We start from the raw sequence: 24,086 nt of genomic DNA, 5'->3' as shown, positions 1-24,086 counted from the left end.
TCTTTATTAACTTACCTTTCGAGACAGCATGGGTGGACCTGGAGAGCATTCTGCTAAGTGAAACAAGCCAGTCAGAGAAAGACAAGTGCCATAGGATTTCACTTATATGTGGAATCTAATGAACAAAATAAACGAAGAAACAAAACAGAAACAGACTCAGACACAGAGACAGACTCACAGCTGTCAGAGGGGAGGGGCTGGGGGACTGGGGGAAAAAGGTGAAGGGATTAAGGGGAGAAAAACTCATAGCCACAGACAACAGCGTGGTGATGACCGGAGGGAAGGGTGGGGGGAGGCAGGAGAGGGTGAAGGGGGGTAAATGGGGGTGGAAGCAGACCTGACTGGGGCTGGTGAACACACAGTACAACATACAGATGATGTGTTAGAGAACTGTACACTTGAAACCTATATAATTTAATTAACCAATGTCACCTCCATAAATTCATTTAAAATTTTAAAAACTTTCTGGAAAAAAACAATGATTATGTATTTTGTTTATATATCATAATTTTCAAGAATAACCTTTTAACAAAATGAATTAATAAACCATAATAGGTTTCTTGCCTTTTCCTAAGCAAAATATCAAGAGCTTCTGCAAGGGCAGAGGTTAAGTAACTCCTTTATTTACTAATGATAAAGTTAATTGTGTGAAACCTAATTCTATCAGGTTGGGAAAAGATTTTTGTTTTTTATCTCACACTTGGCCCTCACAGCAATATTTGTCCACTATTGTAATTCTTCAAATGAAGCTAACCTTTATTTTCTGCTATAGTTTTAACCAATTCATAATTATAAGCAAAACACTAGATACATCCTATTTCAAATGACTAGTTAAGAACAGTAAATACCTGATCTTTACCGGGGCTGCTCAGAGTAGTAGGTTTCAAATATCCATTAATATTAAATATTCCTTATGATCCCTTTCACTGGATTGAACTATGCAAGTGGCACAACTCTGCAGCTAATTATAAAATAGCCTATATTATAGAATTAAAAATAGCAATTGAATCATCTGGAGAGCTGCAATAGTTTTTCTAAAATTCTACATGTACACGTGAATTTTAATATATCATTTTAATTACACAATTCTTCCCAGTGAACTCATCGAATTACTTAGGCAGTGTATGTGTGTGCTTCTTTTACCTTGATTACGAAGTCAAACCATTTTAGCTGAAATTAAGAATATCTGTGTATTTATAGAGGAAACAGAGGGCTGTGTTTTGATAAGGACTCCAGAGCAGGAGGACACAATGTTACCCTGGAAGAAAGGAAGGCTGCCGGGTCTTCAGATCAGACACCAGCTAACGAAATCCTAAGAGGGTTTGTTACATGAGCCAGTGGGCTGAGGCAACCTTTAACATGCAGGAAACTGGAGTTAATTAAACCGTTACCGGGATCCTATCTGTCATCCTAGGCGCGTGCTCCATCCCAAATCCATTTACATTTTAGAATTGAAAAAATGTTCTCAGGACTGTTGATAAGTCATGTTTACTGTCTCTATTGATTTGCTACTTTTGCATAACCTTTATGTTTTAATTATCTTATAGTATTTCTTGAAGGCTCTTCTGGAGCATTTGCTATCTGATTAGACTCTACCAGCAATTACTAAACACTAGGTGTACACCCTTTAATGGATTAATCTGCTTCAAAGTTATTAGACGACTGCAGGGGTAAAACAGTTAAGAAAAAAATAATGTTATGTTACTGAAAGGCTATTTCCAAACCACATTGTGTTTACTGGAGAGGAGACATGCTCGGATTATTGGCCAGCTTTATTCAGTGGAATGCCTTGGGGGAACTATTTTATAGATACTATGTCAGGAAAAGCAGACACCACGTAGCTATCAATTGGATAATTAAGATGCAAATTTAACACCTGGTAAGCTTGCATTTCTGTGAAAGATCTGGAGCCAGACCTTTTTGTAATATAAATATTTTTATTGAATGAAATTCCTATTATAGTGTAAATGAATATTGCACAATGTGTGCTTAGCTATTCATTTTACCTAACATTTATTGAGTGTTTAAAGTGTATCAGGCACTGTACTAAGAGCTAATTACATAGACCATCTCATGATCACGGAGTCATATTAGCCCAGTTTAAACCTGAAGAGCCAGAGGCACAGAGAGGTCTAGTAATTGGCCTCAGGTCACATAGCCTGCAAGTGGATTTCCATCTTAGAATATCTGATAACACTGGGCAACACCCTATGGGATGTATTTCAGTAATGGATTCTGAATATCCCTAAAAGAAGGATCAGGCCATATTATACTTTTAACATGTTAATATCCGAATACTAGCCCCGAGCTTTGATTTGAAGATCCAATTGTGACAGCTGTTTCTAAAATTCAAAATAGCTCCAACCTAATTATAATATTAAAGTTTATGTGCACATATTCTATCTCAAGGAGCTTGCCAATAATGAATGGATTTCTATCAGGAGATATAAGAAGGAAAACAGATGAAGGATCTAGTCTGTTCATCTAAAACAGACAAACAACAACAACAAAACACATGATCCTGAATTTGCTTTTTACCACTAATGTGTTAAATACAAACAGTAATATCAGGAAAAGTAGAATATTTGTCCACACATTGTTTGTTGTTGTTAAAAGAAACCTGGAAAGACTTTCCCCAAATACTTCAAAGGCAATCCTGCATTCAACCTTCCATTCATTTATTTCAGTTGTGAATATGAGGGAAAGGAAATCCATACTCTTTCTAGCAAAAGTAAAGGAGTCAGAGCCACTAAGGTTCTGGTCCCACACAGGAGCAGGCACAGGAAGCTCAGTAAATCGCAAGAGCTGCTATTCCACCCATCCATCCGTCCGTCCGTCCGTCCATCTGTATGTCCATCTGTGCCATATTTAGTAAGCAAGGAAGAATAGCATGGTAGTTCTGAACATAGACTCAGGCCAAGCTGCCCAGGTTCTCCAAGGCTCTGCCTCAGGCTGACTACATGACCGTGGGCAAATGCGCCACTGTGGGCTTAGTTTCTCCATCTGTAAAATGAAGATAATATATATTGAAAGTAATTTCTGGTGTGGACTAAATGAATTACTATAGGTAAAGAACTCAGAAGAGTGGCCCTCTGTGTGCTTGTACATCATAAGCACAGTATGTGTCACTATACTTGTATAACTGTAGTAGAAGTAGAGCCGTGTCCTGGGCTGTGCTGGGCCCTTAGATACAGTCATATAACATTATCTACTTAGTCATTTGCTGAAAGACTAACAACAATAGTAAGACACAGTCCTTAATCCCACACTTGTCACATCCTTTCTTTAATTTTCCCAAGCAATACTTATACCCCAAGGGGAGTATAGCTGAAAATAAGAATTATAAAATGAGCAGCCCGGTTCCCAGGGCCCTCCTTAGCCACTCTGGACTCGCTGTTCATGTGCCTCCCCCTCTCCCCCACCCCCTGCCCCCAGCCAGCACCATGGCAGCAGCCAGTCCTGCTGGCCACACCTGGGCCAGCTGCTCAAGCCGCTCAAGCCCTTTCGAGATAACTTTAGGCTTCAGGTAGAAACTCTGCAGAGTCTGCACATTCTCCCAGGAAAACACCTCTCTCTCTTGCTGTGCTTATAGTTTGTAGGCACATGAACAGGAATTATTTACCTAGCCCTTAACACTGGTTTGCTTAACAAGAAAAAAAGACATCTTTTTTTTTGTTTTTTAATCAGCAGATCTCATTCTATTGCCACAGTAGTGGCAAGAGGAAAATAACCTACAGTCTTTCACAAATGCACAGGAAAGTAACAGTGTAGGGGAAGAAAACTATCTGTTCCTCTAATCACTTTTCATTTTAGGATCTCTGGTTGTGGCCCTGTAAATTAGATTAACAAAAGGCAGATTAACTCAAAGGGGTGGCTAAAACGTGGACTTATATAGCATCTCAAATAATAACAATAATAATAATAGTAATAATGAAGTTTGAGAACTGAGAATACAAAGGAGAAAGGCTTTGAGCTTCTAGAGGCAGCCAATTGTGGGAAGGACATACAAGGGGGAACCTAGTGCTCGATGGGGGCTGGTTTTAGTGAGACTGGCCACCTAGATTCCGCGGGTGCTGTTCCTGAGCTGACAAAAGTCTAGAGTTGTCTCCGATGACTAGCTTCTTCCCTGTAGAGAGCGGGGGCGGGGGGCGGGGTGGGGGACGACACCTTTATTAATTTATGTTGCGATTTTAGGCAAATAGCCGGAGGATGGAGGGCTATTCTATCTGCTGCTTCTCAGTTGTCTTCAGCTCAGAATATTCCTTATTCACAGTGGCATGTTCTTCAGTAGGCACTTTCTGCTTCATCTTCCAAAAGCAGTTCATTCTCTCCCTGTTCCTGCAGCAGCCCCGATCCAGAATGAAGGGGGCAAAGGCTGAAGCCCGGGGCCTCAGTGCCAGCTCTGCAGCCTGTGGATTCAGCAGGGCGCTTGGTGAGCCCCTCCTGCCCCCCCCCCCCCCGGGAATTCTGAGAGAAGAGCCAAATTCACTCTCTTCCTGGCCTACCTGTGCCCAAAGCCCTCCCCCTTGGAACTCAATGCGCAGTTTCATCCCTGGGAGTTGCTACCGCCTGCAGAATATAGGCCATCTCACCCGCCTCCTTCCTGTGTGATCAGTGCCTTACCCGCCACTGTAGGACATGATGGTAGGATGTTACCTGTTTTAGGCGTGTTACGGGGGTTTCACAGGACAATTCAGGTGGCAAGTGGAAATTTATTTTTCTATCTTGTATTTTAGAAGTTGTGTACTTACCTATTTCCATAGACTTAGAAACACATCAGCATATCAAAACTATACTTTCATAGACTTTTTTCCTTAGAGTAAGCCCAAGAAAACAAAAATAAGTTAAAGTTATACAATGAAAGATAAAATCAATTTGTACCGGCGATGTATATGAGGATAGCACAAAATGAGTGAGGCGTTTGAGGCTGTTGTCCTATCCTGGATTCAAGGTGATGGCTGAGAATAAGGGTATTATTCTTCCTATGTTATAGCTGAAGAAAATAATTAAGGAAAGGAAGAAGTGACTTACAATGCCTGTGTGTGAACATTAAATATTAGCTGGTTCATTAAAACCTTTAATGAACACTAATGAAATGATACAAGTAGATGCCTAACGTTTTTACCAATTTGTCGTTTTATTATGTTTTGTTGTCACTTTTAAAGGGGAATGAATTGTTGCAATGGAAAAGCTCCATCAGCCCACCCAGGGAGGGTCTGTCACACAGGCCTGATGGGACTCTGCAGTCCCCATGCTAAAGGACCAAGTAGCAGAACCCAGCAGGAACATGTCCTGTTAAACAGACATGCGAACACTGGAGGGGTTTCCTCAGTACTTGTAAGGCTTGTCCTGTGCCTATGCTTACACTTAATTAAAATCTGTTGTTTCCAGTGGGGTCAGAGAGAAAGATAACCTCAGTGGATGGGGTAAATTTGCATTTGCGATCAATTTGTGTTTCTTATTAGTGATTTGTTTTTAACTATATTTTACATACTTGAGGCGGGGGCGGAATCATCCCAAAGGAGATGCTAAATCTCTAGTAGTTGTGGTAGGGACAAAGATGAAAGTCAAGTTTTTCTTTCAGTTAATTTTTTAAAGGCAGCATTAAAAGGCTGCAAGTAAGGGGATGCCCTCCTTAGATTACTTTGCCTCTTTTGAGTAATTTTGAATTAGGACTGAATAAGAAAACAGTCAGAGCTGAGCTTTTAGCAATTCGCTTTGCAACCATTATGTCAAGGACTGGCCCCAGGTCCACCTTCCTCAACTTGGACGTGGCCCACAGGCAAGCAGCCAGGCATCCCCGCAGAGCAAGCGTGGCACCTCTCCCAGAAGCTCAAATTAGCTTCTTTGTAAGTCATTTTAATCGTGTAAATCAAAACAAAGCCTGGAACTGAAAATAAATGACTCAAAAAAATTTAAGATAAACCACTGAATCTGAAAGAAAGAAATATTGAGCTTCTAACAGGTCTCTTTAAGCTAAATCCCTCCCAGTTCCCCAGGGGGACACTTTTCTTCAATTCTTCCCTGACAAGAATTTTGGTGACAAATGTTAAGAAGGCCTTCGCTGTTTCTGGTGCTTCCAGCCACCCTTATCTATGTACATCTTCTAGCTCCTTGCAGCCTTGTGCATTTGGTCTTGAACTGGGGTTCACAAAACTTTTGGGGGTATACAAAGATATCCTCAGCATCTGCAAGGATCTATATTTAATAAATCCCTCCTTGGGACTTCCTCTTCACCCGTAATAAAGCTCAAATATCATTTTATACTTTATTTCTTATAAAATTAAAGACTTTGCCCCAATTAAGGGGATTATGGCTCCCATAAACAAGAGAGAGGACCCACAGCTTAATACAGACACCCTTGCCCAAACATCCCCTCTGCTGGCCCATCCCAGCCTTGACTCTGGAACGTTATTCTGTAGGAAAGCTCACTGTCTGGCAGCAGGCTTAAATTTAGAATTCTGTACTGCTTTACCTAGATAAATCAAGCTACTTGACTATTAAACTTTTTTCTCTGCCCATCTCTCACTCCTTGAGCCGAAGTACTGTCCTGAATGATTTGACGATCTCTAGTTGGTGCCTCAGCACAACTCATGAGGCATAGTATCCATTAAATATTCATATTCTGCTCCTGGGATGATCATTACTATTCCAGATCAGAACCGTTCTGATGCATTTAAACATCAATAATTCTCAGCTTAATTCATCATGCGTCCATTCAGGTAGTTGATCATATATAGCTAGTCTGTGTACATGCCAAGGTCTCCCATCCCCCACCAAGAAAGATGCTTCCTTAGGAATGAGGAAAATGGGATAGAGTCCTTTTTATTTTTAACTGTAAACATGAATTAGATGCTTGGCACACATTAATGGTTTTTAAGTCATCTCTTTGTCATGTAATCTGTCATAGTGTCTTCATCTCCATGCCAACTGGAAGGACTTTATGCTCCCTCTGATACGAAAGTTGAAAACAATGACTAAAAAGAAACCAAACCATATTTATTTACATCTTGTTTCCATAGCAGTGGGGAGCAGGAAATGCTTTGGGTATATTACCTAGCAAGTTGTGAATGCAAAGATGTCAGACCAAGTTAAGTATTTGTCTGCTCTGGCTTAAGCGTGATTTCACAGTGTGCTCTCCCCTCAGCCGTCTCGACCCAAACTCAGAGGCTGTGCCCCACACAAGCCTGTCCTTATGCAGCTTGGCTAGGAAATGCTGCTCGGGCTCAGTTACAGGTCAGCCCTCCTCTGGCAAACCTGCCCAGGCCAGGGGTTTTGTCTCCTTGTGTATGCTGTTATCGCTCTTGCTTTTCCTTTTGATTTTTAATTTTCTCTCCTTCTGTCCTTCCTGAGGGATGTCTATCATCAGCGCTCTCAAGGTCAGCCATGTTATGTGGACCTGACAAGCCACCTTCACTCCCCTTCCCCTAATAGCATCGTCCTCCTGCCCACTCTGGAAGCCTCACTGTTGCTGCTTTTGTCACCAAACCAGCTTCTGTGCGCAGGTTGGCGAGCTAGAGGAGTGATTCTGAGCACCATGCCTGGGAATGCGGGAGAGTCTGTCCAGGGACTGCAGGGGTCTGTATCTTGTTTCCAAGCTGGCTCTTTCCCTCCACACCTACCCCCATTCCCTGAATGAGCACAATGCTATGCCTGTTGGACTTCACACTGCCAGTGGCTAGGCCGGGTTCCAGCATTCGAGTGCACTCGCCACTGTCAGGGAAAGTACAGGACGCAGAGAAGGATGAGACCCTATGTCTATACATCACCTTCCGTTTCCCCAACTTTCAAAGGCACTGCATTTTCTAACAAAGATGATTCCTGAGTAATGGGCTAGGATGGCTTTCTACATACCAATCATAGAATACGACAGATAAAATTTACATGGAGCATTTGTGTCTGTAAGTCCTGAAAAATTGGGGAAATTAAGAAGATCCCCCCCCCCATTTCTTTCAGAAAGCATGTGAAAGCATTCTTTCCCTACTAAATGGATTTAGTCTAACTGCCTAATTCATTATGCTGAAACCATGAAGCAATTTCCTGTTCAAAGCCCAGCTCACAGGCTCTCTGTTGTCAAGTATTTGAATTTCAGATTAGAAATGTGTTCATTTGGATAGCTTGAAAGGAAGGCTTTGTTGTCAGCTTGGCTTTATGTTCTGCCAAAAGCCAAATCCCTCCTCACCAGCAACACCAGACTGAACTCCAGACTCAGTGTCTTGAAACAAATACCAATACCTCTGGCCTCTGTGGTCAAAGCAATGGTTAGAGGTCTACTCTCTCTAATAATACAGTGCTCTTAGCTGACCATTTCTGACAGAAAGAAACAAATATTGAGGGTCTGCACCCTATCTACACCCTTTCATATCACCATCATAAATTTAAAAGAAAAAAGGAGTAGTTTTGCCAGAATACCCTCTGGAGTAGCTTAGCTCTCTTGGTAACTGAGCCATTTGTTACCCAGCAGTGAACTGAATTGGTGGTTGGATTTTTGTCAACCTGTGACTTGTCACTCGCCATCATTTACACTGTGCAGAACTGTCCCATCCACTTATCATTAGTCATGACGTTTTCCCATTATTGATCTTAGAAAAATATACACAGCTGCTCAGAAAGTCAGAGGTCATGTTTTTGAGCTGAAGAAATGAAGTGCAGGAAAAAAACTCTGATACACCTGGAAGGGAAAATCAAAACATACACTTTTGCATTGTCTTTTTAGTTTCTATTTCGTTTATTCCCATTCTGATTTTTATTTCCTTCCTTCCACTCTCTTTGCTTAATTTGTTCTTCTTTTTCTTGTTCTTTGAAGTATAAAGTTAGGTTGTTTATCTAAGATTTACCTTATTTCTTGATGTAGACAATGCTGTGAACTTCTCTCATAGGTCTGCTTTTGCTGCATTACATAATATTTGCTATGATACATATTTTATTTTCATTTATGTCGAGGTATATTTTTATTTCTTTTGAATTCTTTTTTGACCCATTGGTTGTTCAGTTGCATGTATTTTTCTCCATGTTTTTGTGAGTTTTCAAGTTTTCTTCATGTTGAGTTCTAGTTTAATACCTTGGTGATTGGAAAAGAAAATTGATATGATTTAATTATTACTATTAAGTTTATTAAGGCTTGTCTTGTGGCCTGCCATATGATCTATTCTAACAAATGTTCCGTATGTTCTTGAGAAGAATGTGTATTCTGTTGCTTTGGGATGGAATGTTCTGTATATGTCTAAGACTATCCTGTCTACTGTGTCATTTCAGGCCAATGTTTCTTTATTGATTTTCTGCCTGGATGATCTATCCATTGGTGAAGGTGGAGTATTAAAGCTCCCTACCATCACTGTGTTGCTGTTGTATATTTCTCCCTTTAGGTCTGTTAATATTTGCTTCATATATTTAGGTGCTCCTATGTTGAGGACATAAATATTAACAAATGTTATACCTCTTATTTGATTAGTCCCATTATCATTATGTGGTGTCTTCCTTTGTCTCTTATTGTAATCTTTGTCTTAAAGTTTATTTTGTTTGATAAAAGTATAGCTACTCCAGTTTTTTGGGGGTTTTTTTTGCATGGAATATTTACTTTATCCTTTCACTTTCAGTAGGTGTGTGTCCTTACACCTGAAATGAGTTTCTTGTAAGCAGAATATAGATGGATGTTTATTATTATCCATTTAGCAACTCTATTTTTTGATTGAAGAAATAGTCCTTTTATATTGCACACTCCTTTGTGATTTGATGATTTTCTTTAGTGGTATGCTTAAATTCTGTTTTCTTTATCTTTTGTGTATCTACTATAAATCTATGAGGTATATATAAAACAACATTTTAATAACAGTCTATTTTAAGTTGATAATTTAATTTTGAACACATTCTAAAACTCTACATTTTTATTTTCCTCCCATTTTATGTTTTTGGTGTCACAGTTTGCATTTTTATCTTATGTATCCCTTAACAAATTATTGTAGTACATATAATTATTTTACCTCTTTTGCCTTTTGACTTCATCTTAGCTTTAAATGTGATTAACCCACCACTTTTACAATATTAGATTATTTCAAATTTTAATATATATTTACTTGTACCATTGTATTTTATACTTGCATATATTTTCCACTTACTAATAAGTACCCTTTCCTTTCAGCTTAAAGAGCGCCTTTAACATTTCCTGTATGGTCACTCTAATGGTGATGGACTCCTTTAGCTTTTGCTTCTGTGGAAAACTTTCTCTCTCCTTTAATTCTAAATGACATCTTTGCTGAATAGATTATTCTTGATGGAAGTTGTTTTTTTTTCCTTTCAGCACTTTGAATATATTGTGCCACTGCCTTTTTCCCTGCAAAGTTTCTGTTGAAAAAAATCTACTTATGGTCTTATGGAAGTTCCCTTGTACATAACAAGTTGATTTTCTCTTAGCAGCAGCCAAAAACATCAGGGTACAAGAGAAGGGTAGAGGCTCATAACCAGGAAATACCAGTGAACTGGAGAAAGGCAGAGGGGGAGCAAAACTAGAGAGCCACCTGGCCTCCGTCCCCAGAGAGTATTTCTCTAGGCCCCTCAATGTCTGTTAATCAAATGCTTGCCCCTGAGGCTTACACCTTAAAATAAGCAAATCTGCTTTCACAGAAAGTCTGGGCATTTTTCAGTTGGCCGCCTCTGCACTGGGCTGTGGGGCAGGTGACTCCATATGCCAATCCTTTTAAGAACTATTTCTCAGTTCACTATAGCCTTGTTGGTCTCATGCATGCAAGCCCCATTGGTTGTCAAAGCTGGATGTTTTAGGGGCTCACCTCTCAGATGCAGGTCTTAAAAGTTGGGGTGCCCGATGTGGGGTTCAAACCCTTCACTCATCATAGAGAAGCTTGGAGTTTTGAGTTCCCTCTCGATTGTGCGTTGCAACTCTGTGGGTGGGGTTTATCATGAGACTGGGTCTCAGCCTCTCCCACCTGCTTTGATATGGGTTTTCTTGCTCACCCGCTATGGAGGAGTCACTCAGCTTGTCCAAAGGAAATTGTTCCATGTGTAGGTACAGACTCAGTGTGTTCCTGTGAGGTGTGCTCAGTATCTTCCTATGTCACCGTCTTGAAAGAAACCCGGCCAGATGATTCTTATCCATATTTGACTAATAAAGAGACTGGTCTTAATAGTTACTCACACAAGTAGAATTAAGTTGCAGAGGGAGGAGTTTCAAACATAAAACTTTGGCTCTGAATTCCATGAGTGCTTCATGAAACCACCCTAACTCTGATACTGATCTTGACCCCTAAATAGAGATATCTTCTTGGTCTTCTTATTTTGAGGCCAAATAGGATGGAACTGATAGCCTTGCCTCCATTTGGCTTATCTCAGAGGATGGAATGACCGTGCTTCTAAGCAATTTTAGTATGTTCATTACTTTCAGTTTGAAAATAGTGGTTGTATTGGTTTGCTAGAGCCGTCATAACAGATAGCTTAGAACACAGAAATTTATTTTCTCACATTCCTGAAGGCTGGAAGTCTAAGATCAAGGTGTCAGAAAGATTGTTTTTTTTCCTGAGCTTTCTCTCCTTGGCATATAGATGGCTGTCATCTCCATGTGTCTTCACAGGGTCTTCCTGCTGTGTGTCTGTGCGCAAATATCTTCTTATGAGGACACTAGGCATATTGGATTAGAGGCCATTGTAAGACCTCATTTTTATTTAATTGTTGCTTTAAAGGCCCTATCTGCAGATATTGTCAGTCATTTTCTGAGGTACTGGGGGTTAGGTTGCGACTTATGAATTTGGGGAGGGACACAGTTCAGCTCATAAAAGTAGTCTCGGTGCAGATTTAAACTATAAACCAAATTGAATTATGCCAGAGAAAAGTAGAACATTTATTGTATCTCTGATAGAGAAATAATACTAGTCAATTTGTTGTTTTATTGTGGAAATTATCCAGGTCTTATTACAAAGAGAGGAAAAGTAAAATTAGGGAGAAATGAAAGACAATTTAAGAGTCAAAATGGTTCTTAAGGAAATGCTATTGAAGGGCAGGAACTGTTATTCTACTTCAGGGATTTTGATCTCATAACCCTTGGCCTACTTTACTCTGCTGGGTCATTTCTGGAGCTTATTTATGTTCCTGAAGTGGCAATTAAGCTACAGAATTTTTAATGTCATTCTGATGCAGATTATATTCTGAGCCAAGAAATGGTATTGCTGACTCAATATTACAATTTTATTCTGAGTGAACCCACAACTTGACACATTAATCATTTAAAGACAAAAGTCTCAAACACAAGAAAACCTGTTTCTAACACAGTACACAGTTATTTTCAGGCGTGTATATTATCATTTTAGTTGAATTTTTAAATAGATTCAAAATTGCTATATATATTTTCCACCTAACCTTTGTCCTATTTTTTCTTCCTGCGTTATTCTGATCTTAGTCCTTATGAGTTTTTTCTCCTTGTACAGTAGAATTAAATAATTGGACTAGTTTAACCTCTGCCAGTCCTAACATCTAAGGTCACATATTCTTCTCTGGTTCCTAAGGCTGACTGACAGCAATGGCAGATGCTCAGCTTATTATGTCCCTCCCAAAACTTCAAAGCTTTCTCATTTGCCACCACTTCCAAAAACCTGTCACCCAGAGTGCTAACCCACTGTGATTCCCCTCACCCCCCGTGAATGTGGCATTTGTGAAAATCTAATTTTTATTTTCTATTACTGTTAATGTTTAACCTTCCATAACTTTGTCTCCCTTCTCCCACTGGATTGGTGCTCCCTTAACTGCCTTAGAAGTGGCAACTTCCATCTCTGTCTGTTTCTCACGACTAGCACAGTGGCACCTGTAAGTAACTTGCGGGTGGCCCTGACAAGGCTAACTGGTCACCCATCTGAAGGGAGCTGTGCCACAGCTGAGGGGGGAGAGGAAGCGGATAAGCGTGTCATTCTATAGCACGACCAAAGCAGGCGTTATAAAGTTGTAGCTGCAGCCAACCCTCCCTACCGTCTCCTCCTCTGAGGTGAGCGAGGCGCAGTCGTGTCCTCAGGGCGCTCACCGACGTCCGCCTGAAGGCCCCGCTCGGAGGGCGTGATGAGCGCTTCCTCAGCCACCTCCGCGTGAAGGCCACGGGGATTAAACCACGCCGGCTGCTTAGGAGGGAGCACGGCCCGGAAGCCCCTTCCCTGATGCTCGCAGGCCAAGGACTGGCATCAGTTTGGGGAGAAGGCAGTGAAGCAGCAGGTGCTTGTGGTTCAGGGTGGAGAGCTCGGGGGGTCAGTGGGCCCCAGCTTGGCGGCCCGCTCTCCCTCGTGCCTGGCAGCGCAGCCGACCAGCAGCCCAGGCTGCCCACGGGATGCCTGGTTGAGCACCTGCACGGACGGCTGCCCCACGGCCGGTAGCTTCCCACAGGCTCTAACTCGGCTCCCCTTCCCGCCCCACCCTGGCCGCTGGCCGCTGGCCACTGGCCACAGCAGCTTCCCGGGTTCCCTCAAGCTCTTACTGGACCGCCAGCCCGGTGCTTCAGGAAGGCTGGTTGGCAACTGTTCTCTGATCTTGCATTTCTCCCTTCTGGATACATACTTCCCTAGCCTCTCTGACAATTGCATGAGGTCTCGTTGCTGTAATGAATCTTTATTTTGTAATACACTGCTTCGGCTTCAGCCTTCCCAACTGAGTGCTGATGGATTCAGTCACACCCACAGTAAATGTGCCCTTCCTGATGAGCTGTGGCAGAGGAGGCTGTGCTTTCTTAGCGAGTGACAGGTGGTGGAGGTAGATCATTTATATTCAGTTATGTTCCTTGTGATCAGATGTGCTGATTTGGGATAAAATTAAGTAATAGGAATCATGAGTGTTTTGGTTGCCAATTAAAAATACTTACTGCTTTGATTCTTATAATCATATAAATGGTAACTGCTTTTCAACTTCCTCAGCCCACTAAGATAATAGCCCTATGGAAGATTAATGACCAAGTGTCCCCATTTGGAACAGTTTGGAATGATTTAAAAAAAGTGATCCTTTACATCATTAGCAATATAAGTTCTTAGCCTATGCATTGAAAACAATGTATTTTATCTTGAGAACTTACCCATTTCTAGAACTTGGATGTGCTCCACTATCCCTAAGGAGAGTTTTCTCACCAGTAAAATATGCTATCTTTTAGCCAATTTTGCCTCACAGCTTTCCTGTGGGACTCATTGATTTAAATAGAGGGGACATCATGAGGGCATTAAGGTAAGTAACATCAAAGTCAAAAACAGTATAGACTCTGACAGTGACTCTGAGGCATGGAAAACAGGAATGGAGGTTTAGGGATCACTGGATTAGGGTAATGACCAATGTTATAGCGCACTCTGAGCGTGGGTGGAGGAGGGGAGCTAGACTGGAGCTACAAGTAGTGGGCCGGGCATTGAGCATAACCCACAGCTTACTTTGATCTCTGCAAGTGTGTACAATAGAATAGCTAATACTGATGGGCATGTGCCGTGAGTGTGACAGAACATTCCTCTCCAGGTGTGTGCTCCACGAGGTGACAAAGTGTCCACACCCAATGGAAAGAATAGAGCCTCTGTCTTTCTCACATTTATACCCTAGCTCATATCTAGTGCAGAAGCTAACACATTAATGATAGTCAGTAGAAGTTCTTTAAGTGTAGAGAGATGTCTTTGGAAGAGATAAAAGTAAGGGGTGTGAGACACCAATGTGAGGCTCAGGCTCGTTTAAGAGAGATTCAAATACATTCAATAACTATTCCCAGCGTCGTGTACCACTCACTCCCCACGACCTTATGTGTTGACATCCAGCAATCCTATACACTTCCAAAGGATCACCAAATGAGCAAACCTTTTTGCTTTTAAGTACTTTCTGAGCTTACTATATTAAATACCTATACACCTTGACAACAAGAGGGGATTAAAACAGAGATGAGTCTATTTAGTTTCTACAGGTAGAGTTGCCAGGCAACCATCATATTACAACACACAGGACTGTCGTTATGGATCAGTCACCTTCTCCTGAAACTCCTTTACTGCCAAAATGAAAAGCGATGCAGGCAGCAATGTCGTTTGAAAGGATGTATCCCCCAGGTACCCTTACTGGCTACAATCTTCTCTTACAAAAATTGCAGAATACTCCAGAGTTGGCAAAAATGATTCCATGTTATTAGAATATTTTATTTCAGTATAGAAAACACACATTAAGAAAAGATTGTGACTGAAAAGATAATGCAGATTATTAAGCTTTGAAATTAGCAATGTAAATTATTTATCATAAATTAATGTAAGACACCAGGGGTCCCATGTACAGCCAAATAGGTGCTGCCTTGTTCATACTCCAGTTACCGCTGAGTTTTCCTCCGTGGTAATTTCATCCATACCCCTCACAAGATGACAATTTTATATCGTAAGAGGTCCCCTGGTAGTGGATATTAATTTATAATAGAGGGGAACAGCAGGGAGAATTTTTTGTGTGCTCCTTGCCAGTAAAACACAAAAACTGCTCCCTTGAGGCACATACAGTTATATATTAAAACATTAGTGATGGCACTAGAGTTAATAAGAGATATAATATACACCACAACCATATATAGTATGTATTAACAATCCACAAAACAGGTATTATAGATCCTAAAGGAAATCTCCCAGGATAAATTGTGTTCTATACTTTCTGGTGGTTTAAAAACACATAGTCTCTGAAAATATGCAATGCATCTTTAATGGGATTCACAATTATCAGAGGTTAAATATCTGAAAAATTTTTTCCCAATGAAGCATAAAACATCAAAGTTCTTATTGTTGTCTCTAAACTCTAATAGAACCGCCAGTAACCAAGGGATGAAATAAATGATTCCAAAGTAAAAGGAAGCATTAAGCTAGATTAGTGGTTTCCATTGTTCCTTAAATGATTCCTATTCCACATGAAAAACATTTGCAACTTGATTCCGTAAAATGAAAAACGTGTAAGACATGTACTTCAGACTAATTTAGGATCTAGTTCATGTAAGGGACTTTGCATTTTGATTAAGATCTAGCTGTCATCCTGTATAAAACTAACATTTAAAAAATTATGCATTATATTTCAAGGACTTCGAAATATTTTGATATAATAATTTTCCAATGTGAAATTATCATTCTCTATTTAGGAGATCAAGCACCACTAATTCCCAGGTAAAAGTTAAATGGCATAAGAAAGGTCACATAACAAAACAGTGGGCCAACTCGATGCTGTCCTTGAGCAGCCAGTATGAGTGGAGCTCGGGCAGCGGGTCCGGGGGGTAGAGTTGCTCAGGAGTGTATCCAACCTCCTCAGGTTGTCAGCAATGACTGAGCACGTTGTGCTCTGCAGGGCAGTCGGGATACTTCACTCAAGGCAAGGTAAACCTTTAATAATGCGCTAGTTATTGTCATGTCCTAGAGAAAATGTCTTGTTTGTCACAGTAGCTGTTTCCCTTTTTTTAATTGAGTTATAATTGATATATGACATACTACTTTCAGGTGTACATTATAATTATTCAATATTTATACATGTTGAGAAATGATACCCACAATAAGTCTAGTTGACATGTCACCATATCTAGTTCCAAAATTTCTTTCTTGTGATGAGAATTTATCTGTTAACAACTTTCAAATATGTAATACAGCGTTATTAACTATAGTAGCCATGCTGAACATTGCATTGCCATGAATTATTTTACAGATGGAAATTTTAAACTTTCTACTCTACCCATTTTGCCCACCCTCAACACACCCTGTTCCCTGTATCTATGAGCTCAGTTTTTTTTGTTCTTGTTTAGATTCTGGACATAAGTAGGATCATACAGTATGTGTCTTTGACTTATTTCAGTTACCATAATGCCCTCAAGATCAACCCATGTTGTTATATGGCAAAATAACATTCCTGTGTGTGTGTGTGTGTATACATATATGTTATTTTTATATGTTGGCTAGTGTAAATGCTGCAAAGATATTTTTTGAATTGGTGTTTTTATTGGATAAATACCCAGAAGTGGAATTGCTAAGTCATATGTTCTATTTTCCATTTTGGGGGGAACCTCTATGCTGTTTTCCATAGTGGCTGCACTAATTTATTTACATTCTCATGAACAATGCACAAGGGTTCCCTTTTCTCTACATCCTAATACTTGTTATTTCTTATCTTTTTTATAACAGCCATTCTAACAGGTATGAGGTGATAGCTCACTGTGGTTTTGATTGGCATTTTCCTGATGATTAGTGATGTTGAGCATCTTCTCATGTACCTGTTGGCTCTCTCTCTGGGACAATGTCCATTCAGATCCTCTGCTCATTTTTAATATTTAAAAATTAACCCCTTATCAGATACTTGATGTGCAGATATTTTCTCCTATTCAGTAGATTGCATTTTTATTTTGTTTGTTGTTTCCTTTGCTGTGCAGAAGTATTTTAGTTTTATGGAGTCCTTGTGTTACCTTTGCTTTTGGTGTCAAATCCAGAAAATCGCTGCCAAGACCACTGTCAGGAAACTTACCACCTGTTTTTAATTCTAGCAGTTTTATAGTTTCAGGTCAATTTTTACGTATAGTGTAAGAGAGTAATCCAGTTTCATTCTAATGCAGGTGGGTGCCCAATTTTCCCAATACCACTTATTGAAGAGTCTGTATTTTACCCATTGTACATCTTAGCTTATTTGTCATAAATTAATTGACCTTAATGCATGTGTTTACTTCTGGACTCCCTATTCTGTTCTATTAATCTATGTATCTGTTTTTAGGCCAGTAACATACTCTTCTAATTACTACCATTTTATAACATACAGTTTAAAATCAGGGAGCACTATGCCTTCAGTTATTTTTTCCCTCAAGATTCTTTTGGCTGTTTGGAGTCTTCTATGGTTCTATAGAAATTTTAGAATTGTTTATTTTTGTGAAAAATTATTTTGGAATTTTGAAAGTAATTGCAATGAATCTGTTGATTGCTTCGGGTAGTATAGACACTTAAACAATATTCTTTCAATCCATGAACACATATCTTTCCTTTCCATTTATCTGTGTCTTTACTTTACTTGAATGACCTCAGAATGGGGCAGGAGGTGCGGGTGGTAAAATGGCTGGGAAGCTGGTTGACCCAGCTCCTCTGAGGGGCTGAGTCAGGTGAGTTATCTCAGGACTGGGGAAACTTACCCTAGACCGTGATCTCCGCCCAGGCTGAAGATTGCCTTGTCTCCAGAGTGTGTTCAGAGGAGGTAAGTTCAGGATCTTCTTACATCACTATGTTGAACCAGAACTTCTGTTTTTAAAGTAGTAAACTGTGTGTCCTTACAAGTCCAGGACAGCTAGAATGACAATGAGACCAAATTGGAGAGGCCAATTATATCAAAACAGAAATCATTACATGTAGCAGTCTTTTTTTCCTTTAACCATCTGACATTTTTTTAGCTCTGTTATGAATACTCCTTGTCCTATGGCGGTACTGTTTCTTCTCATTCAGTATACACCCTGGTCAGTCTCATATAGTCTGTGATTGCAGCTCTCATATCAACACTGGGATGTCTCCCATGGTCCCAGCAGGTCCATATCCCAAGAGCTTAGTGGTTAGGACTCACTGTATGTCCCACTGGTAACTTTAAACATTCTACCTTGATTCCTGGTATCACCCACCCAAACATTTTTATTTCTTATGTTGTCATTGTTAGGTGATTTTGTCATTGTTTCAACATCGTAGAGCATACATACACAAACCTAAATAATGTAACCTGCTACGTTCCTAGGCTACAACCCTGTGCAGCCTGCTCCTGTCCTGAGTACCGCTGGCAATTGTAGCGCCATGGTAAGTATCTGTGTCTACACATAGAAAAGATACAGGGACAAGGGCCCACCTAGATAGGGCACTTCCCGTGAGTGGAGCTCGCAGGACTGCAGTTTGTGAAGACTTCGGGCATTGTAAACGCTACTATAGACTTTATAAACACTGTAGTCGAGCATTATCACAAACACATGAATACTATGTTGTGCTACGACGTTATGATGGCTACAACATCCTAGGCAATAGGAATTTTTCAACTGTATTATACTCTTATGGGTCCATACTCATATGTGGTCCATCACTGACCAAAAAGTTATGTAACACATGACCGTAATTAAAACTAATTATAACACCTGACAGTTTCTCTGAAGATGGAGATCTCTAATCTCGTGTCAACTTATAGGTACCCGCTACCTGTTAGCTGCCATGATCAATAATGCCAGTTATTAAGCCTCCAGCATCTTTGACCTCTGCCTAATTTTTAAATGCCCCAAATGACTCTTGCCTTCCATCTCCCTCTACCTTTGCCTTGAACTGTTGCAATAACGACCTGACTTCCATTTCTTTTGCCGTTCTGCTTCATCGATCTTTTTTTTCTGCAACACTCATCTCTTTATGTGACCCCCCCCCACTTAAAACTTTGTCTGCAGAAGTTGGAGCTCTCCCCAATTTCTTCACTTGGTGTGGTTGTGATATTTTGTTTTCTCTGTTCCCCCCGAAGGGAGTGATCACTTCCTCAACCTATCACCACCACGGGAAAGGCAGTTCAGGACCCTCAGGACCCTCTGGAGTCGGATGATAGAAGTATCAGCACCCACAACTGCTCTGTCGGTAGGCCAGCCTCTCACTACATGGGGCTTGTCCAAATGTACACAAGTGCTGTGAGTATAATATACACATAAGAATGTATTATGAAAAAAGACTGAATATGTCATAGTATTTTTTTCATTGATTTCCTACTTAAATGACATTTTTGATGTATTAGTTTCAATAAAATGTATTAAAATTAATTTTGTTTCTTTTTTAATGTGGCAACTATGAATTTACATGTAGCTCACATATTTCTTTAGGCTAGTGCTGGTCTATGCAGATGAGCAAGTTACTAATTAAGCTACTTTGCTGATTCTGATTTTTCTATGACAAGAATAGCAAATAGTTTGAAAAAGGCAAGAATTAAGTATAAAGCCTACTGGGGCCGTGTTCTTGAACTTCAGTGTACTGCCAGCGAGCATCTTGTTAAAATGTGGATTCTGATCCGTAGGTCTGGGCCTGTGACTCAGCATTTCAAACAAGCTCTCAGGTGGTACTGGGCCATATTGTGAACGGCGAGGGACTAAGGCATGCCAGGCTGTAATGTGACACAGGTGTTGCATATAAATATTTCTCTAACCTAAGGAAAGTCTGTACTTTAGGAACTCTAATTACTGCTAACCACCTCTGGTTATATCTATCACATTGTCATAAGAACATGAGTTCCCCAAACCAACAATATAACTTAACACACTATTATTAAACTGCTAACAAATGTAAACAGACCTTTCTATTTCTATATAAGATACAGAATTATGCTAGTGCTTTTCTATAAACACAAACCGAATTTTAACAATCCTGGTTGTGCCTCAGGGGACATCATAGGAAGCTAGACCTAAGATGACCCTGAATTCTGGTATGATGGATGGACTTAAAAATTATCACTGGATTACAAAAAGACTATGCTCCTCCTAGGTGCACAGGTTTCCATCTAAATAGTTCTGTATCAACATAATTTTTTAATGAAAGAATCTCTTATTTATTTCTGGATAATAACCCGTTCACGGTAATGCAGGCCAGGTACTACGTTGTAAGACAGGACAAGCAGCAACCACAGCTGGAGCAGTCAAAAGAAAGGTCTCTAAGCTGTTCAGCCAAACCAGATGTGTGGGGAGCTTGTGACACACCCTGGGGAACAAGGAATTGTCAACAGTGTTGTGCAGTAATATTAGTATTACCTTTCATCACACGGTAAGGTAAAGATGATTCTTCTCCTGCTGTAGAAGAGGAAACATCAGATTAGATGAGAGTTGAGACTTGAGTTCAGGACAGGAAAACTAAGTCCCCTTTCATTTCCAAGCACCGCACGAACCTTTGGTAAGAAACAAAGGAAGCAAGTTGGGGTGTAGAGCCAGCTGCAGGCAGAAGCCTGAGTCCTCAGATACACCCAATACCTTGTACTCCCTCTTTCCCCTCAAACACTTCCCATAGAGAAGTATCTAAGAAACACTTTATACTAAAGGAGGAATATAATTACTAAATCTCATGCAGCAGAGCAGGTAAGAGGATGGGGGCAGAGGAGGAAGCCTGACCATCACCCTGAAGTCATGTCTCCTTAAGCGATGCCATGTAAGGCAAACTCTGCTTAATTCATTCACACACCTAAAAGATTCTACCATGATTTACTAACAGAAAGATAAATCATTTATTTATAGCTGTCCTGAAAATAAACTCACAGACAGATGACAGTTACCTCAAAAAATAAAAAATGGAACTGCTTTACGACCCAGTGATTCCACTTCTGGGACTATCTGCAAAGAATCCTGAAACACTAATTCAGAACAATGTTGCATATTCATGGCAGTGCAATTTATAATAGCTAAGATCTAGAAACAGCCCAAGTGCCCATCAGTGGATAAAAACGCTGTAGTGCATGGAATACTACTCAGCTGTAAAAAAGAAGGAAATCTTACCCTTTGCGACAACATGGATGGACCTGGAGAGCATTATGCTAAGTGAAGTAAGCCAGTCGGAGAAAGGCAAGTACCATAGGTTTTCACCTATGTGGAACCTAATGAACAAAATAGAAACAGACTCATGGAGGGGGGCTGGGTGAAAAAGGTGATGGGATTAAGAAAAAAAAAACCTCATAGACAACACTCTGGTGATTACCAGAAGTAAAGGGGGTAGGGGGAGGTAAAAAGAGCTATAGGGGAGATAAATGGTGATAGGAGACTTGACTTGGGGTGGGGAACACACAATACAATATACAGATGATGTGTTATAGAATTGTACACCTGAAACCTATATAATTTTATTAACCAATGTTACCCCAATAAATGCAATAAACATAAAAAGGAAAGAAGAACCAATTTCAAAAAAAAAAAAGATTTGGGGCCATTTACTGTTGAGCCTTCACTTCTACTCAGTGCCCAGGCATGGTAAATGGTTAATAAATGTTCATTTAACATTAAGAAAACAAAATAAAAATGGATTTGAGATGAGCCTACACCGACTATTCTTTTTGCTGTTTTTTTAATTTGTTTCCTAAACGTGGTTATTAATGAGCAAAGCTTTGAGAAAACAGGTGCTTGCTGAAGCAACCTTGATGCCTATTTTCACCCAGCTCCTGATAGGTGAGGTCAGCCGGGAGGCAGAAGAAACAAGTGGATGTTTCTGTAGAAAATCAGCAGGTCATGCGGATTTTCATTTAAGTACTAAGTTCTTCAAACCAGTTATAAAGAAAGAAGTATTTATTCAGATGATTTATCCCAAGACTCTCAAAATAATATGCTAAGTCCAGTAAGGTGTCATCTGTAATTAAGATTCTTATCTGCCTAAGAGAACTACTCTTCCATTTCTAAATTTTGCTGACCCTTTTGGGGCTCTCATACTGGGCAAAGGAGAAATCTATCATTGAACAATAAGAAATTAGCAGGTGACTTATCATAGAGTCAAACTTACCCAGTACAGACAAGGCTCCGAATCATGGTGCATGAATTGCTTTAACCTGTGTTGGTGCAGCTCTTAGGGGACCATCATTCCATCTCTGTTGGGAAGTGAAGTTCTCCTCTCTGGAGCCCCTGGAATGCACAAAAGAAAGGCCTCAAGTGAAATAGATGTTTGCATCAATTGCAAAAAAGATAAGAGTTTTAAGTAGTTTCTAAGAAATGGAGACAATGCTTCCAAGCTAATCAACCTTGTTCTCAAGGTTGAGTAGCTCTATAAACATTCAGAGAGTAAATTGCATTCTAGCAGTACAATTTCCAAAAAAATTCTCCCACAGGCTCCTGATTATCCCCAGACGGGATCTTGCCTTGCAGAATATTGATAGGTTTCAATATCATGCCCACTCACAAATTGATAAATAGCAGAATTTTAAAAATCCCCTTTCTCTACCCACTCTCAGAACTCTTCCTGGCTGTTAGGGGAAAATACGGCTTAAAAGTCCTCTGGCTAAGCAGTAGCATAAAAGGCACATAGCACAAAAAAAGCCATGTATATTTATTACCCAAATTAAAGGCCCATGACATGGGCATAAAAAGAGAAAAACCAGAGCTGACCATAAATGAACACAGATGTGCAATTTGGCTGCATCATCAAGTTCCCTGACTCAACATCAAACCTTTTCCTGGGGAACATGCTAGGGCATTGTTATCGCAAATGAGGTAGAGAGATGCTAGTGGAACCTTGAAGCCCCTGGGGTAGCTATTATACTGGTCTTGCTTTTGTATCAGAGAGATTACCTATCTATAAGAAGCAACTGACCAAGCTCTAGACACATTTTTCCTACTAGTACCATACAAACATTCTCTCTTTAAAGGAAAATTATCCCAGAACTGTTTCAACACTGATTTTAATATGCTTCCTGCTATTCAGTCAGTCCACTTTTCCCTAAGGAATTCAGCTGCAGAATCTTCCATTGGCAAAACTCAAGGGATGCTTGAAAACTCAAATTAAAATTGAAAAATTAATTAGGTGTAATGTGTACACATAGCAGTATTTATTAAAACATTCATGTTGCTAAGAAAACATAAAAGGATAGAGGAAGAGGAGAACTGAAGGGCTAAGAACAGCAAGAGGGACTATTTGGAGGTCAGTGCCCATTTTTGTAAATTAAACACACACACACCACCCACCGTTTCTTGTTCTATAAGATTGCCAAATTATTTTTATATACCTAGCACAGACCAGACACATGTACAAAAAAAAGTTAGATGAATTAATGATTTTACATTATCCATTGAGAACAAGAAAACACAAAAACAGGCACAAAACAAACATCATGAGGATGGAAAAGGAAAGTGTAATTCTGAACAACACATTTTTCCTTTAATGCCAATAATGTTAGTGCAAAGTAAAACAAATTAAAATAATATCCTGGAGCCCGTTCCGTAGCCTCACTTGGGTACAGAACCAAGACAAGTCTTACCTAACTATTCTCAACCACTGGCACCCCCCCCCCCACCTCGGAGCTTGAACTGTGGCTTCACACAAGAAACAGAGCGTAGCAGCTGGCACCACCTACCTACGGGCAGTGCCAGCAGACACGCCATAGGCCCGGAGCGGACTGGCAATAGCGTGTCTGCCAAGGCA

The 24,086-nt window shown here is 40.2% G+C and overlaps 1 long non-coding RNA gene across 1 annotated transcript; it reads right to left on the bottom strand.

Moving 5' to 3' along the window:
* Positions 1 to 26: 26 nt before the first annotated feature.
* On the bottom strand, positions 27 to 22,513 carry LOC107540965 (uncharacterized). The gene is made up of 4 exons (XR_015714221.1): positions 22,455 to 22,513; positions 20,729 to 20,862; positions 18,119 to 18,270; positions 27 to 115 (listed from the first exon to the last, which is right to left on the bottom strand). It is a non-coding gene; the product is annotated as an uncharacterized LOC107540965 (long non-coding RNA).
* Between the last annotated feature and the right edge of the window lie 1,573 nt (positions 22,514 to 24,086).

Source organism: Miniopterus natalensis, chromosome 3 (genome assembly GCF_054644295.1).
Source record: "Miniopterus natalensis isolate mMinNat1 chromosome 3, mMinNat1.hap1, whole genome shotgun sequence".
In the NCBI taxonomy this organism is placed as follows: domain Eukaryota; kingdom Metazoa; phylum Chordata; class Mammalia; order Chiroptera; family Miniopteridae; genus Miniopterus; species Miniopterus natalensis.
The sequence above is the reverse complement of the archived record's forward strand: the minus strand, read 5'-3'. Positions and strand labels throughout refer to the sequence as shown.